Source organism: Canis lupus, chromosome 15, assembly GCF_048164855.1.
Source record: "Canis lupus baileyi chromosome 15, mCanLup2.hap1, whole genome shotgun sequence".
Classification (NCBI taxonomy): Eukaryota; Metazoa; Chordata; class Mammalia; order Carnivora; family Canidae; genus Canis; species Canis lupus.
In genome coordinates, this window is record NC_132852.1 from 33,444,107 (window position 1) to 33,463,325 (window position 19,219).

The 19,219-nt window shown below is 37.3% G+C and overlaps 2 pseudogenes; both read left to right on the forward strand.

The window, feature by feature from the left end:
• Window positions 1–10,629: 10,629 nt before the first annotated feature.
• On the forward strand, window positions 10,630–14,085 carry LOC140604505 (exocyst complex component 3-like; annotated as a pseudogene).
• A 3-nt stretch (window positions 14,086–14,088) lies between these two features.
• Window positions 14,089–16,047, forward strand: LOC140605522 (exocyst complex component 3-like; annotated as a pseudogene).
• The last annotated feature ends 3,172 nt before the right edge of the window (window positions 16,048–19,219 follow it).

Here is a 19,219-nt window from a genome sequence, read left to right on the forward strand (position 1 = left end):
CAGAAAGAGAAGGTGAGCACAAGCAGCGGGGAGGGGCAGAGGAGGAGGGAGAAGGAGGCTCCACAGTGAGCAGGGAGCCCCATGTGGGCTCAAGCCCAGGACCTTGGAATCATTACTTGAGCCAAAGGCAGATGCTTAACTGACTGAGCCACCCAGGCATCCCTGGATTATATACTATTTCTATCTTTAATTTTTTAAAATTTATTTATGATAGTCACACAGAGAGAGAGAGAGGCAGAGACACAGGCAGAGGGAGAAGCAGGCTCCATGCACCGGGAGCCCGACGTGGGATTCGGTCCCCGGTCTCCAGGATCGCGCCCTGGGCCAAAGGCAGGTGCCAAACCGCTGCGCCACCCAGGGATCCCTATTTTTAATTTTTTTAGGAAACTCCACACTGTTTTCCACTGTAGCTACACTGATTTACTAAATTTACTAAATCTTACCAAAAGCGCAAGAAGGCTCCTTTTTCGCCATATCTTCACTAACACTTGTTATTTCTTGTCTTTTTGATAATAAGAATTCTGACAGGTGTGAGGATATATCATTGTGGTTTTGATTTGCATTTCCCCGATGATTAGTGATGTTGAGCATCTTTTCTTTTGTGTTGGCCATCTGTATGTCTTCTTTGGAAAAAAATGTCTATTCAGGTCCTCTGCCCATTTTTTAGTTGGATTATTTGGGATTTTTGATATCGAATTATATACTTTATGTAATTCGAATATTAATTCCTTATCAGATATGTCATTTGCAAAGATCTTCTATTCAGTAGATTGCCTTTTCATTTTGTTGATGATTTCCTTCACTGTGCCCAAGATTTTTATTTTGATCTAGTCCCAATAGTTTATTTTTGTTTTTGTTTCCCTTACCTGAAGAGACATATCTAGGAAGTTATTGCTATGACCAATGTCAGAGACATTACTACCTATGTTTTCTTCTAGGGGTTTTATGGTCCCAGACCTCACATTTAGGCCTTTAATTCATTTTGAGTTTATTTTTGTGTATGTCATAATAAGGTGTTTCAGTTTCATTGTTTTGCATGTAAGTGTCCAGTTTTACGAGCACCATTTATGGAAGAGACTCCACTGTATATTCTTGCCTCTTTTATCATAGATTGACCATTTAAGTGTAGGTTCATTTCTGGGCCCTTTTGTTCCTTTGATCTAACTTTATTTTTCTGCCAGTACCATGTTATTTTGATTATTATAGCTTTCAAATCTGGAATTGTGTACCTTGAAATCCTGGATTGTGATACCACCAGCTTTGTTCTTCTTTCTCAAGATTGCTTTGGCTATTCAGGGTCTATTGTGGTTCCAAACAAATGTGAGTGTTATTTGTTCTAATTCTGAGAAAAATGCTATTGGTATTTTGATAGGGATTGCATTAAATTTGTAGATTGTTTTGGGTAGTATGGACATTTTAACAATATTAAATCTTTGAATCCATGAGCATGGAATATTTTTCCATTTGTTTGTATTATCTTCAATTTCCTTCATCAAGGTTTTATAGTTTTGGGGATATAGGTCTTTCACCTCTGTAATGATTGTTCAGTTCCTATTTATAGGAAAACTGATATGAAGACAAGAGATAATATGCAAGGAACATAATAGTTTATAAACAATGTGTAGACCAGTGGTTTCTAAGAATTTTTTGAGGCTTTGACCCTTTTTCTTCTATATTTTTTTATTGGAGTTCGATTTGCCAACATATAGCATAACACCCGTGCTCATCCCATCAAGTGCCCCCCTCAGTGTCCATCACCCAGTCACCTCACCCCTCTCCCCACCTCCCTTTCCACTACCCCTTGTTCATTTCCCAGAGTTAGGAGTCTCTCAAGTTCCATCACCCTCTCTGATATTTCCCACTCATTTTCTCTCCTTTCCCCTTTATTCCCTTTCACTATTTTTTATATTCCCCAAATGAATGAGACCATATGATGATTGTCCTTCTCCGATTTACTTACTTCACTCAGCATAATACCCTCCAGTTCTATCCACATTGAAGCAAACGGTACGTATTCGTCATTTATAATGGCTGAGTAATATTACATTGTATACATAGAGCACATCTTCTTTATCCATTCGTCTTTCAATGGACACTGAGGCTCCTTCCACAGTTTGGTTATTGTGGACATTGCTGCTAGAAACATCAGGGTGCAGGTGTCCCGGCGTTTCATTGCATCTACATCTTTGTGGTAAATCCCCAGCAGTGCAATTGCTGAGTCTTAGGGCAGATCTATTTTTAACTCTTTGAGGAACCTCCACATAGTTTTCCAGAGTGGCTGCACCAGTTCACATTCCCACCAACAGTGCAAGAGGGTCCCCTTTCTCCATATCCTCTCCAAGATTTGTTGTTTCCTGTCTTGTTAATTTTCCCCATTCTCACTGGTGTGAGGTGGTATCTCATTATAGTTTTTATTTGTATTTCCCTGATGGCAAGTGATGCAGAGCATTTTCTTATGTGTTTGTTGGCCATGTCTATGCCCTCAACTCTATGGTCAACTATTATTTGACAAAGTAGGAAAGACTATCCACTGGAAAAAGGACAGTCTCTTTAATAAATGGTGCTGGGAACATTGGACAGCCACATGCAGAAGAATGAAACTAGACCATTCTCTTACACCAGACACAAAGAGAAACTCAAAATGGATGAAAGATCTAAATGTGAGACAAGAATCCATCAAAATCCTAGAAAAGAACACAGGCAATGCCCTTCTTGAACTTGGCCACAGCAACTTCTTGCAAGACACATATGAAGGCAAGGGAAACAAAAGCAGAAATGAATTATTGGGACTTAATCAAGATAAAAAGCTTCTGCACAGCAAAAGAAACAGTCAACAAAACTAAAAGATAACCTACAGAATGGGAGAAGATATTTGCAAATGACATATCAGATAAAGGGCTAGTATCTAAGATCTATAAAGAACTTATTAAACTCAACAGCAAAGAAACAAGCAATCCAATCATGAAATGGGCAAAAGACATGAGGTTTTGACCCTTTTGAAAATTGGATAAAAGGTACAACCTTCCTCCCCAGAAAATTAATGTGTCTATATATTCCACAAAATTCATCATGTAAGTGGATGGAGGTCATGGATCACCTTGCAGTCTATCTCCTATCTTCCCAAATCCTTGATTTGGGCCTTCTATAATCATTGGAGTAGTCACCAGAAAGACATAGGGTGGGGGAATCAGAAGACATGAGTACTTGTTTAAGATGTCTCATTAAACACAGGATTTGGGGCAAGTTCTTAAAACTTTCTCAGCTCCTTTCCCAACTCATTTTACTATTCTATAAAAGCAAAAAGTTGAACTAAAAGATTTTGAACATTAATTATGTGCTCATTCATAATAGAAAAGAATTAAACATATTGATGTGGTAGAGAATGTGTTACTCAGGAACCACTGAAGGATTGGAAGGATCCTGTGAAACACTGTCTTAGGAAAGGGAAGTTGGCATGTTAAAGAAAAGAAAACAAGCCAGTATGGTTAGAGAATAGTGAATACACCACAGGAAGAGTTGCATGAGATGATATTAAAAGATAGGCAGGACCTGATTAAGAAAGAGTTTTAGACCATGAGAAAGAGATTATATTTTATTCTAAGTACAGTGAGAAGCTGTTTAACAATTTTAAATAGTGGAATGATGCTTTCTTATTTATATTTTGAAAGATCACTCTGACTCTTATGTTTTCAACAGTATGACTAATTGAATTCAAATAGATTTTCTTCCTGCTCCAAATACTCAGAAATGTTCAGTAAGTTATAACAACAGAATTTTTAAATATATAGCCGTTTTTGAAATAAGTGGAAACTTTCAGCCAGAAGCAAGAGGTCATAGAGAGAATGCCTGTGAGAGATATAAGACTCATATGTAGGACTGTTTAGTTAGTGGCTGGGATTGTAATGCCACCTGGAGCTAGGAAATACAGATAAGAACTGAGATCCAAGGTAACCATCACCCGTGAAAGATCAGCTTATCTGTGTTAAGAGGCAATAAACAAGTTCTTCATTCTGGCCCAAAAAAGGCACAAGAAAGCTTATCTCTGCTTAGGGATATTGGTATGAAAAACACCTATCATGAGAAATTGAAGCCTCAAGTTCATATTATATGTAAGGGTAGTATCCAAATTTATACGCTGTGTGGCAGGAATTTAAAACTGGGAAAGTTAATGGGAAAAATAAAATCTGGTTCCAAACAAATAATATTATCGAGATAACTGTAGAAAGAAATTAATAATGCTTTGCAGGAAAGAATTTTACAACTCAGAACAAACAGGACTCCACTGGTATGGGTGGGGTGGTAATGAATTCAAATTTTTCTAAAAACTGACAATATGCCTGCAATAAAGAAATTAGAATTGAAATGAGGAAATTGTCTTCATAAATCAGTGTCAGCAAACAAATCAAACAAGAGGGTTAGCATGACCCCAGACTTTGGAGATTAGAACAATCTGAAAAAAGACCATAGAATTGATACATTTAAAATGATGAAGAAGGTTAAAAAGATATGATTATAAATCATAAGGAAAGAAAAGGAACTGTGAAAAAATGAGCAGCGAGAGTTAAAAAAAGAATTAGAACTTCTAGAAATAGCCGATTACATAAAATTCAATGTCGATGGAAGCAATGTCAGATACAGATAAATCCGAATAATTTACATAAAATGTAAAATAAAAAGATAAAAATGGAAAATATGAAAGAGAAGTGAGGAGACATGGAGGAGAGAATGAAGAAGTCTAATATAGAAATAACTCAATTTCTGGATAGAGAGATAACATGGATGATACCAAAAAAGAAAAAAAAAGAAAAAGAAAGAAAGAAGAAAGAGAAAGAAAGAAAGAAAGAAAGAAAGAAAGAAAGAAAGAAAGAAAGAAGAGAAAGAGAGAAAAAAATCTTTTAGAATTGGTACAATATAGGAATACTGAGATATAAGAAGTCCAGTGAGTCATGAAAGAGAAAATTAAAATGATTCTACATATAGACATATCTATACTTGGACAGGAAAGCAAATTCCCTACAAAGCGATTACCCGTAAGAAATTAAGGAAAGAAAAGGTAATCGACCAATAACATCAAAATGCTGAGGGCTAAAATAACAAAAGTGGTAAAAAATGTACATGCTTATACTATCCAGATTACTATTCAAAGGGGGAGGGCAAACATAAAGGCAATTGTATATAAACAAAGATAGACAACATAACACCTAGAAATCTTTATTGAAAGAGCTAGTAAACTATATACTTCAGAAAGAAGAGAATAAACTCCAAATGATGGAGAAATATATAAGGACCAATGACAAGAAAATAAACAGAAACTTTTAAGGTAAATATAAATACATGTCAATTGTAGTACTACTAATAATAGTTTTAGAAGGGGTAAAACAAGTTGAAACTAAAATAACTAAATAGAAATAATAGGGGATATGAAAGAGGTGTGATTAAGCAAAATTATTGTAACATCTTATCATTGTTCAGGAGGAGGGCAAAGAAAATTATTAACTTTAGCATTTGTTCAATCTTTAGCATGTCAAAAATTTGGAGAATTAACTTTAAAGACAAAGGGAAGAATACATGACTTCCAAATCAACTGTGACTCAATTCATGAGAAACCAGCATTTTTTTTAGAAAAGCAAATTAAAAGAACAGCGTGTAGGAAAAAAAAAAGGAAAGGTTAGTAATAAATACAAATATCTGATAATAAATAAATGAAAATGGACTAATCTTGTTATGTAAAGGATAAAGCTTTTCAGATTAGATTTTTAAGTTACATGTTGTTTATAGTATAAAATGTAATGATTCAGAAAATATGAAACTGAAAAAAAATAAAGGGATATACTAGAAAAATATGGATCAAACAAGTACTATTAGTATCAGATAATGTATACCTTAAGTCAAAAATCATTACTGAAGAAAAAAATTTCATTTTGTAACCATAATACTAATCTTCAACTACCAAATAATATAACAATTCTGAAATTCATGCATAAAGATGACCTTAAAATATATAAAACTATATATAAAATAAAACTGACATATTATTTATATATTTTAAAATATATAAAACTAACATATTTATATATTTTAAAATATATAAAACTAAAACTAACAAAATTATACAGAAAATTGAGAAATCAATAATCATAGGGAAGAATTTTAACACACTTTTCTTAAATGATAGATCAAGCAGAAAAATGATTAGTACTTACATAGAATAATGTAAACTAGTTAACTAGTTTGATTGAATGGGAGGTAGATAGATGATAGATAGTTGATAGATAATCTAATGAGTAACAAATGGACATTCTTTTCCAACACACATATTATATGTTTTAATTTCCTATGGAGTCATCCACAAGGCTAGTCTCTCTGAACTAGTCAGTGATAATAACAACCACATTGCAATAAAATTCAAAATTCGTAACAAATACCCAGACCTCAACAAATAAAATTTACCAACATATTTGGAAATAAGACAACAACAAAAAATCTAAATCAACCATGGGTCAAATTTAAAATTTCATAATGGATATTACAAACTTTTGATATCTAAATGATCATTGAAAGACTATATTTTAGAATTTGTGATATGCTCCTCCAACAAATGGTGATAGGAAAACAGGATTACACATACAACTACAAAGAATGAAGTGGGACCATTACCTTTACCTTACACCATATATCAAAACTAACTCAGGGACACCTGAGTGGCTCAGCAGTTGACCGTCTGCCTTCAGCTCAGGGCATGATCCCAGAGTCTCACATCAGGCTCCCCGCATGGAACCTGCTTCTCCCTCTGCCTATGTCTCTCTCTCTGTGTGTCACTCATGAATAAATAAATAGAAACAAACAATCCAATCATGAAATGGGCAAAGGACATGAACAGAAATCTCACAGAGGAAGACATAGACATGGCCAACATGCACATGAGAAAATGCTCCGCATCACTTGCCATCAGGGAAATACAAATCAAAACCACAATGAGATACCACCTCACACCAGTGAGAATGGGGAAAATTAACAAGGCAGGAAACAACAAATGTTGGAGAGGATGTGGAGAAAGGGTAACCCTCTTGCCCTGTTGGTGGGAATGTGAACTGGTGCAGCCACTCTGGAAAACTGTGTGGAGGTTCCTCAAAGAGTTAAAAATAGACCTGCCCTGACCTAGCAATTGCACTGCTGGGGATTTACCACAAAGATGTAGATGCAATGAAACATCGGGACACCTGCACCCCGATGTTTATAGCAGCAATGTCCACAATAGCCAAACTGTGGAAGGAGCCTCGGTGTCCATCGAAAGATGAATGGATGAAGAAGATGTGGTCTACGTATACAATGGAATATTCCTTAGCCATTAGAAACGACAAATACCCACCATTTGCTTCGACGTGGATGGAACTGGAGGGTATTACGCTGAGTGAAGTAAGTCAATCGAAGGACAAACATTATATGTTCTCATTCATTTGGGGAATATAAATAATAGTGAAAGGGAATATAAGGGAAGGGAAAAGAAGTGTGTGGGAAATATCAGAAAGGGAGACAGAACGTAAAGGCTGCTAACTCTGGGAAATGAACTAGGGGTGGTAGAAGGGGAGGAGGGCGGGGGGTGGGGGTGAATGGGTGACGGGCACTGAGGGGGGCACTTGACGGGATGAGCACTGAGTGTTATTCTGTATGTTGGCAAATTGAACACCAATAAAAAATAAATTTATTATTTAAAAAATAGATTAAAGACCTAAACATAAATCCTGAAACTATAAAATTTCTAGAATAAAAAATAAGAGAAAAGCTTCATGACATTGGATTTGGCAATGGTTTCATGGATATGACACCAAAAGCACAGACAACAAAAACAAAAATAGGGAAGGGGGGATCCCTGGGTGGTGCAGCGGTTTGGTGCCTGCCTTTGGCCCAGGGCACAATCCTGGAGACCCGGGATCAAATCCCACGTCGGGCTCCCGGTGCATGGAGCCTGCTTCTCCCTCTGCCTGTGTCTCTGCCTCTCTCTCTCTCTCCGTTTGACTATCATAAATAAATAAAAATTAAAAAAAAATAGAGAAGGGTACTACATCAAACCTAAAAACTTTTGCACAACAATGGAAAAAATCAACAGAATGAAAAGGCAACCTATGGAATGGGATATAATATTTGCAAACCATATGGCTTACCATAAGGGGTTAATATCCAAAATATTTAAAGAACTTCTGCAGCTCAGCAGCAAGAAGCCTAAACAATCCAATTTAACAATGAGCAAGGAAAAAACAAAAAAACAAAAAAAACAAAAAAAACAATGAGCAAGGACCTCAATAGACACTTTTTTTAATTATTATTTTTTATTTTTATTTTTTTTAATTTTTTATTGGTGTTCAATTTACTAACATACAGAATAACCCCCAGTGCCCGTCACCCATTCACTCCCACCCCCCGCCCTCCTCCCCTTCTACCACCCCTAGTTCGTTTCCCAGAGTTAGCACTTTTCTAAAGAAGACATTACAGATAGCCAATAGGCACATGAAGAGATGCTCAGTATCACTAATCATCAGGGAAATGCAAATCAAAACCATAATGAGATACCAACTTACAATTACTAGGATGGCCACTATCCAAAAAGAAAAAAAATACACATTAGTGAGGATCTAGAGGAGTTGGAAATTTGCACATTGTTGTTAGGAGTATCAAATGGTGCAGCTGCTATGGGAAAGTAAGTTCCTTAAAAAATCAAAAATAGAATTACCATAAGATCCAACAGTCCCATTTTTGAGTGTATGTCACCCCTCCAAATTGAAAACAGGAACTTGAAGAGATATTTGCACACCCATGTTCACTGCAGCATTACTCACAAGAGACAAGAGGTGGAAGCAAACCAAATGCCCACCAGTGAATGAATGGATAAAGAATATGTGGCATATACGTATAATGAAATATTATTTAGCCTTAAAAAAGAAGGAAATTCTGTCATATGTTACAATGTGGATGAATCTTGAGAACATTATGGTAAGTGAAACAGGCCAGTCACAAAAAGACCGATACTGAATATGCCATTTACATAGGTTATCTATAGTAGTCATATTCTTAGAAACAAAAAGGAGAATAATAATTGCCAGGAGCTGGAGGAGAGAAAAAAGGGAGTTGCTGATCAATGGACAAAGTTTCAGTTGTGTGAGATGAAAAAGTTCCAGAAATCTGTTGTACAACAATGTGCTTATAGTTAACACTATATGTACTCTATTGTACACTTAAAAATGGTTATGATGGTAAATTTTGTTTTTGACCACAATTTAAAAAAATGTGGTATACATCTAAATAAGAACAAAATGTGAATTTATAACCTTGTACGCATATGTGGAAACGGATAAGATTAATTAGAAATTCGTTAGGTAATTGCTCAACTTAGCAAATTAAAGAAATAATAGGAAACTCATAAAAATCTTAAAAGATTTCACATTATCTTTGGTATTTCCCAGTATACTTTCTGGAACAGGAAACCAGAACTCCAATCCAGAGTCTGCTTTCCTCAGTAGCTAAGTATTTGTTATTTTCAGAAATGACAAAAAAGCCCTCTGTCAAGTGGATAATTGAGGAGTAGGGCAGTTAGGTTAGGATGAAGAAGCTTGGGGGGAATAAGCAAAGACCTCTTTAAGATTTGCTGTTCAAAAAAAAAAAAAAAAAGAAAGATATGCTGTTCAAAACATGGTCCCCAAAAGCAACATCTATGTTACCTGAGAGTGGGCTTCTTCCTAGACCTAGATGAGATTCTGCATTTTAACAAGGTCCATAAGTGATCTATGCATTAAACTTTGTTTTAATATATATGGATATGTGATATATTACAGATACATATTACATATGCATACACACACACGCATACTGTATAAATACACATAGATTGCATGTATTATATACGTATATGTAATATGTATGTAATATCTATTAAATATCCTCATATTTCCACACATACATACGCAGACATATGTAACTACATCCACATACACGGTGGCTTCTGGAAAATTAAAAGACTGGAGATTTGGTTTTAATGAAAACTGCCTCCTTCACCATTTAGCTATTTGGCATATTAACTTCTCTTTAAGACCCATGGTACATTCCAAACACCTCTAATGAACTATAAAATCCTCGAGCTGAGTACCTTCGAACTGTAAAGGAGTTAATAGAGGTTGGAGTTCAGTGAAGTTGGTGTATAGTTTCCTGGAGGGATAATAACCCGCAGCTCAAAGCCACGAGTTGGTTGTTTCTTCCAGGCCAGAAGACAAAAGAACCCAACCTCTGCAAGGAATCTGACTTCAGTTTTTCGATTGGCATGCTTTGGGAGTCCTGGAAATTGAGAAGGAGGAGGGGGACAGTGGGAGGCAGGAGGCTGCTGGGGATGGGAGGGAGAGGGAGAGAAGGCTGGAACACTAATGAGGCTTGAAAGAATACAGGATGAGTCCAGCCACTGCGTGCTGGGAAGCAAGGTACCTGAGCAGCTGATGCTAAGTTCAGACTAAACTAACTGCAAGTCCCCTGGGGACATCACAAGGTAAACCTGATCGTCTCTGTCATTTACAATCATTATCAGGCAGGCTGCTTCTGTAATTTTACTGGGGAGCCAATTAACAGATCCCTGAAGCTAGGGGGAAAATGTCTCAGCGCTCCTCTTGCTTTTCCAAAGGAAAAAAGGCAGCTTTTGTGCTGCTGTCTCTCGACTATTTCTGGTAAAGGCAGGAAAGCGGGGTAACTTCTGACGATGCTGTGGCTCCTCAGGTCAGGGGAATGGTTGAAGTCAGCCTCTCACTGCCTTAATTTACTTTTTTCGGTTGTAACCTAAATCAGGCTCCAGATGGCCTGGCGAGCCTTGTTTCTTTCTTGTTTGAGAGATGAAAATGCTGACCACCTTTCACTGTCTCTCGCCTTCAAGAAAATATCTTAGCAGCGTTTCATCTTGCAAGGAAGCAAGAAAAAGCTGGCTGATGGCACTGGGAAGAAGACAGTAAAGAAAGGCCACTCTTGTCTGAAATTTATTACTCAACCCCATCTTTCCCCTGAAACATCTTTTCTCTTACCCTCCTGTCACAGACAGACTCTTTTTCACTAGCCCTCTACATTCACTACTTTGTTTCCACATATCTTATTGACTACTTAAGCCACACCAACCTGGCTGTCATCTCCATTATTCTACTAAAAATACTCTTTCAAAATCACTAATTACACTTCAGTCACTCAATATAGAATTAGAACAGTTAATCGGCACAATCTTCTTGCCTTCCGTCCTGAAACATTGTCTTCCCTTGACTTCCATGATACAACAGTCTTCTTATTTTCCTTTTCCTTTTTTTGAATATGCATTCTCATGTCGCCTTCAGCTCTCCTTTTATACAACACAATTAGGTATTAGCATTATTCAAAGCTTGATTATGGATCTCCTTCTTTTTTGACTCTCGAGGATCACTGAGTAATCCAGATAATTAAAACTGGAAAGCGTATACCTGAAATTAAAAGAACAGGAGCTACTTACCTCAAGCCATTATTCCATACAAGAATGTGGGCCTCATTTTTCCAAATATTTTTTTGAGAAATTGAGAATTTTAATTTTTACATAAAAATATTATGCTTTTGGGGTGCCTGGGTGGCTCAGTTGGCTAAGCATCTGCCTTTGGCTCCAGTCATGATCCTGGGGTCTGGGATTGAGCCCTGCATCAGGGTCTCTGTTCATGGGGGAGTCTGCTTCTCCCTCTGCCCCTTGCCCCACTCATGCTTTCTCTTTGGCTCACTCTCTCTCAAATAAATAAAATCTTTATTAAAAATGCTATAAGGGCAGCAAGGGTAGCTCAGCGGTATAGTGCCGCCTTCAGCCCAGGGCCTGATCTGGAGACCCGGGATTGAGTCCCACGTTGGGCTCCCTGCATGGAGCCTGCTTCTCCCTCTGCCTGTGTCTCTATCTCTCATGAATAAATAAATAAAATCTTTTTTAAAAATACCATATATTTTTTATAGTTATGATGATATAGTTATGGTAGTTGTAGCAGACCAACACTCTAAGGGAAAAAATTTAAAAGTGGATAAAGATGTTTTGAGGGGCATTGGGTGGCTCAGTGGTTGAGCTTCTGCCTTTGGCTCAAGCCATGATCCCAGAGTCCTGGGATCAAGGTCTGCATCGGGTTCCCTGCAGGGAGCCTGCTTCTCCCTCTGCGTATGTCTCTGCCTCTCTCTGTGTGTCTCTCATGAGTAAATAAATAAAATCTTTAAAAAAAAAAAGTTTTGAAATTATCTGTTTGAAATAATCATACAGCAACATAGTAAGAACTTGAAAGGCTAAGATCCAAGAGAAAAGAACATTGACGTAAGCTCAGCAGGCTCTGCTGTTTCTCCCCTAGTAATTGGCACCAACCAGGAGGTCAAGTTGAATTTTAAAGCTAAGAGCTCTGTTAGGGCTAGGAGAAGGAAAAAAATGGAATTGAGGGTTATCTAGGCTGCTAGGAATTGAGGGGTTTAGGTTTGGGAGAAAAGAGAATGGGAAAACTGTGAGCATGACTTTCTGTGCTTCTTTTTTCCCTGAGGATATTATTTATTCCTAACATTTTCAGTGTAAGAGGCTGAGAAGCCAGGAAGAAAGGATTTACTAAGAAGCTGGAAAGTTAAGCAGAGCCTTTGCCAGTCTCCAAGCACTGGGGAAGGGAAAATTGGCCAAAGCCTAGCAAGGGAATGGGTCAGGTAAACAACCTTTGCTTTCAGTTAATATTCATGAAAGGTCCTACTTTAGGATTACTTCAAACTAGAAATAGAATAGTTCTCACAAAGCCTGAAATCAGCTTGCATGCTTCCCATTCTCTGATTGTATCAAGGTGATCAATTCCCTACTGTAACTACCTATAAGTAAAAAATAAATAAGCACTCTCTTCTGGAAGTTAGCACTATTCAGAGTTTTTACACAGTATACAGCACTGTATAAAAATTATTGGAGTCAGTTTTATCTTCGCCTTAATTTATGTTTTTCTGTAGCAACCTAAATTAGCTTCCAGATGGGCCCCTAAACCTTACTTCCTTCTAGTTGCTGAGATATGGCAACATTGATAGTCTCTTTTATTCCTTTTTTTCCTTCAAGGAATAAATAAGTAAATAATTACCATGAATGACAATAGAGTGACTCAAATGACTAAAAGCCAAGAGAAAAGAAATGGATAATGGAGACAACCTACAAATGATCTATATCATACAAAAGACAGACTCTAAAGTAACTGTGATTAACATGTTCGAGAAACTGGGTGGCACTTCCTGCAGAGCGCCCAGTAGCAGTGAAGAAGGGTAACTCTAGTGTTACAGGTGCAGGGATTTTACCCAATGTTTAGGCACCAAGAAAACAGATTGCAAGGGTGTTCCAAAGGGAAGTGGGTCTGCTTCAGTGCCGAGGCCAGTTGGACAAAGAAGAGCATCAGGCTGGAAAAAGCACTCCACAGAGGCCAGATGGATGGCCACTATCCGTTTGTGATTGGACAGGTTAGCCACATGGGCCTGAGCCAGCTCCACACATTACTGAATGGCATCAGACACATCTAGAAGTCCCTTGCCGATGTCAGCAAAGACTGGAAACAGAGCATCAGTGCCATCGAGAGAGTCAAGGATATGAAGTATGCTGTGATGTGGCATAGCCAGTTCACTGCAGCTTCAGAGACCCTCAAGGACAATTCAGGACCCCAGATTATGAGGGGGACCCAGGACTTCATTAAACAAGGGGCATTCCTGCAGGTTGACTGGAAGCCGATGGAGCTGGAGTGCTCATTCCCAAGATGGGCTGATCTATAAGCAGTCCTATGTAGACAGAGGGAACGTGAACAACATGATCCTCATCCGTGGCTACTTTGGGAGCATGCAGGGGTTCTCAGATGAGCTAGCCAAGCAGATGTGGATAGTGCTGCAGAGTTTGCTGGCCATCTCCTGTGACCCCACTTACTGGTCTCAGTTGTCAGAATCATCAAAAAAAGAAGACAAATTGGCCAATGTGTATCTGGCAGAAGAAGAGGAAGAAGAAGAAGAAGAAAGAAGAAGAAGAAGAAGAAGAAGAAGAAGAAGAAGAAGAAGAAGAAGAAGAAGAAGCAGTAGTAAACTAGCTTGTTTTCTTCCAAGAGGCCCAAGAATTGCAAGGAGAAAATGTTTGCCGTCTTAGACAGAGCCATGAGTACTAGAATTGAGGCCACACAAGCAGACCCCAAGGAGTCCAACAAGATATGATTTATCTGCCACCTGGAAATCATAAGTAAGTATGTCCTGGATGACCTGTCATTGCCAAAAACCTGATGGTTAGGTGTTTTCCTCCCTATTATGAGATTTTCAGAAACCTCCTGAACATGTACCACCAGGCTCTGAGAACATGGATGCAGGACCTTGAGTTAGAAGACCTAGAAGCAAATGAAATTATGAGCCTGTGGACATGGGTGTCAAACACCTACACAAGCACAGAGATGACAGAGGATGTGGAGCTGGCCCAGAAGTGGATATCAACCTTTACTTTCTCTAAAGTAGTCCCTGATCTGCTCCACAGGTACCTTTCAACTCTCACTTCAGACATTATCATCTGGCTGCAGAAAGCACTAGAAACAGACAAGAAAGACTGGATAAAAGATGCTGAGCCTAAAGCTGAACAAAGTGGGTATCAAGTAACACTCTTTTCTAGACGTTAAACAAATTCTTGAAGTTGCTCCTCAGATAAGCAAAAACAAAGGTTTGTGACACAAACTAGTCTCTGTCTTTAGCAAATGAATTCTTATTAAGTAGATGCAAAGATGAAGTTCAGTTGTATAAAGAACAGCTGAGAAGTCAATGATACCTACACTATATTCAATATATGACAGCTATCAACAACTGTCAAAGCTTTGAAGAATTTATCGTTGGTTTAAAAAGGAAATTTTTTTTTTTGAATGAAATGGAAGAGGGCATATCCCTGAGCCAACCAAAAACGGATGGGATTTCAGACACTATTGCAAAAGAGGGCTGTCGCAGCCTGCTGGGGAAGGTTTTCCTGGATCTGGAGCAACATCTCAATGAGCTGATGACAAAGAAGTGGCTGTTAGGCTCAAACACTGTAAACATCATCTGTCTCACTGTGGAAGAATATTTTAATGATTTGCCAAAATCCAAAAGCCATATAAAAAAAGGAGGATGGCAAGTGGAGTACCTATGGGCCAGCATGCAGAAGCATATCTCATTCTGGAGCACCAAGGAACATAGGGATGGTGCTGAAAGGGTGGTCAGGGAAGCTGAGCAACTCCACTTCTCATTCCAGAAGCTGGCTTCTGGATTTGGTGAAGATATAGGTGGACATGGTAATGCTATCATTGCCACTACAGAAGTTATTAAGCTCACAGACCCTCCTCTGCTCTATCTGGACATCTCAACTCTGATCAGTCAACACCAAGACTTCAGGGATGACCACATTGGCATGCTCCTGGCTGGGACACTGGCCTAGAAGAATACAAAGCAGACCATCATCAAGACTCTAGAACAGGCCCCAATGTAGTGAATCTGAAATACATGCCCATCTTCAAGGAAATCATAGTTCTTAGTATGAACGTGGCAAAGCTTTTCAAGTAACCTGTCAGTTTTCAACTTTATGTACATTATTTGCACTCATCATCCCCAGTCTCAGGAATATATTAAAGCAAAAGTGACTCTCAAAGGGTCACAGTAGATGTTTCAGTACCTCATGTCTATCTCTTGAAGGGCTAAGCATGTTTGTGAGGTGTCCAGGCTCACACCTTCTTGAAGAACAAGAACCCTGCTGGCTGTGATTCTTCACAGACTCTCTGGTTTTTGTTGTAAACACCTTTCTGAGGCAGGATTCTCACGTAAAATTCCTCATGGTAGATTGTTTATCACAGGAGTGAGAAGGTGTGTGGAGGGGGAAGAGCCCATCTTCATTCACCTCTTGGTCTTTGGTCATTTCCACAGTAAGATTTCTAAAACTCTTACTAAACAAGGCTGCTTAATTAACAAGGCTGAAGTCCTGCAGAGAAATAAAAATGAAAAGAAAAAGAAAAATTGACAAAATGGAGAAAGTTATCAGAAAATGACGAACCATTAAAAAATGTTTAAAGAATAATAGCTTTCAGCTTTTCCAGCTTTATTGGGATATATTTGATATATAGCATTGTGTAACTTTAAAGTGTATATACATTTACTTATGTATTACAAAATGATTACCATAATGGGACGCCTGGGTGGCTCAGTGGTTGAGCGTCTGCCTTAGGCTCAGAGCATGATCCCAGTCAAGGGATCAAGTCCTGCATGGAGCTCCCTGCAGGGTGCCTGCTTCTCCCTCTGTCTATATATCTCTGCCTCTCTCTCTGTGTCTGCCATGAATAAATAAATAAAATCTTTAAAAAATGATTACCATGATAAGGTTAACATACAATTTTCACGTGTAAAATATTGTTAACTATAGTCACCGTGCTATACGTTAGATGCCCAGAACTTACTTATACTTCGTACCCTTTCACCACAATCATCCATTTCCCTCCACCTCCCAGCCCTTGGCAATCACCAGTTTACTCCTTGTCTTATGCATAAGAGTGAGAGTATAGAGTATTTGTCTTTGTCCGACTTATTTCATTTAGGATAATGCCCTCAAGTGTCATATACATTGTTACAAATGACAGAATTTCCTTTCTTTTTTATAGCCAAATAATATTCCATTGTCTATATGTACATTTTCTTTATTCACTTATTTGTTGATAGGCACTTAAGTTGTTTCCATGTCTTGGGTCTCATAAATAATGCTGCAACAAACAGGGAGGAGGTAGAAATATCTCTCTACTAATCACTAATCACTATTAGGATAGTGATTTTATTTCCTTTGGTTATATATCCAGAATTGGTATTGCTGAATCATATAGTATTCTATTTTGAAATAGAATTTATCTATTTTTGGGAACCTCCATACTGTTTTCCATAGTGGCTGCACCAATTTACATCCTTTTATGGTTCCATATAAATGTTAGGATTGTTTGTCATACTTCTGTGAAAAATACCATTGGAAATATGATAGGGATTGCATTGAACCTTTAGATGGTTTTGGATAGTATGGAAATTTTAACAATATTCTTTCTATCCATGAAAACATGTTATCTCTTCATTTATTCACGTCTTCTACAATTTCTTTCATCAGTGTCTCAGAGTTTTTAGTCCACTTTTGGATGATATTGTTTATGAGATTGTTTTCTTCATTTCTCTTTCAGATATTAAATTGTTCATATACAGAAATGCAACCAATTTTTTTCCATGTTGATTTTATAATCCGCAATTTTACTGAATTTATTAGCTCTAAAAGTTTTTAAGTGGAGTCTCTAGGGATTTTTACATATCAGGTCATGTTGTCTGCATAAAGAGACAGTTTTACTTCTTTTTCCTACTTGAATGCCTTTCTTTTATTTCTCTTATTTGCCTAGCTGATATGGCTAGGACTTCCCGTACTATGTTGAATAGAAATGGTGAGAGTGTGCATCCTTGCCTTTATCTGATCTTAGAGGAAAAACTTTTAGTTTTTCACCGTTAGCTATGATGTATGTTGTGGGCCTTTCATACATAGTTTTTGTTACAGTGAGGTAATTTTCTTCTGTTCTTAGGGATTTTTTGATAATTTTTATCATGAAAGGATATTGACTTTTGTCAGATGCTTTTTCTGCATCTATTGAGATGATCATGTGGTTTTAATCCTTTTTATGTTAATGTAGTATATCATATTAATTGATTTGTATGTGCTAAACCATCCTTGTATCCCAAGATAAATCCACTTAGTCATGGTGTATGATGCTTTTAATGTGTTGTTGAATTTGGCTCGCTAGTATTTTGGTGAGGATTTTGTATCCTTTTTGTTCATCAGAGATATTGGCCTGTAGTTTTCTTTTCTTACAGTGTCTTTTAAGTCTAACTTTGACATCAAGGTAATACAGGCCCCAAAAAAAACAAGTTGGAAAGAGTTCTGTCCTCTTCAGTTCTTTAGAAGAGATTGAGAAGGATTGGCATTAATTTTGTTTTGTTTTGCTTTGTTTTTTGTTTGCTTCTTTTTTGTTGTTGTTTGGGAGGTTTTAGATTGTTTTGTTTTGTTTTGTTTTTTCTTTGTTTGTTTTTGTTTTTGTTGTTGGCATTCATTCTTTAAGTGTTTGAGAGAATTCACCAGTGAAGCCATCTGGCCCTGGGCTTTTCTTTGTTGGGAGCATTTTGATTACTGATTCAATCTTCCTGCCAGTTTTAGGTCTGTTCAGATTTTCTATTTCTTTATGACTTGGTCTTGGTAAGTTGTATATTTCTAGGAATTTATCCATTTCTTCTAGGTTATTTGTACCTCATTATCTTGCATATCAAAATGTTCTGCAATAATTTTCCTTGTTCTAGATATACATCTTAAATTCTTTAAGCACATGTATGGTGATAAACTTTTAGTTTTTATGTTTCTGTAGATATAGCTCATCATAATGGAAAAAAAGTTTCTTGGGTATAAAATTATTATAAGTTAATTATTAAAGTTATTTTCTAGGACACCTGGATGGCTCAGTCTGCCTTCAGCTCAGGTCGTGATCCTGGGGTTCTGGGATCATGTGTCACATTGGGTTTCCTGCGGGGAGCCTGCTTCTCCCTCAGCCTATGTCTCTGACCCTCTGTCTGTGTCTCTCATGAATAAATAAGTAAAATCATTTTTTTTAAGTTATTTTCTCTGAACACCTTGAAGTTATTATTCCATTGTCTTCTGGCTTACACTATTATTTTTAAGGAGTATGATGTAATTCCAAATGTCTACTCTTAATGCCTTTCTTAGAGCCTTTTATTTGTCTTTGTTTATCCTATTATGGCCCCAGATATGAATTGCCTCAAATACATTGAACTAATGGGATTTTTGTTTGTAATAGGAAATTTAGAGCCATTATTTCTTTAGATACTATCCCTCTTCATGTTTACTTACTTCTGCTACTCTGACTGCTATACTTAGACATATCTTCTATATATTATAATGTATATTTTATAATGTCCATTTTTATCATTCTGTGGAGACTGCAATTGTTTGACTGTATTGTTCACTTTACTGATTGTCTCTTCAGCTATTAATAATCTGCATTTAATTCTTTTACTTAGATTTTTAAAAATCCAGCTATTAAATGTTTAATTTCTAAACACTTCATTTGTATTCTTTTTCAATTCTGTGCATTTAATTTTGACAGTATCTTTTTTATGTGTGTATGTGTGG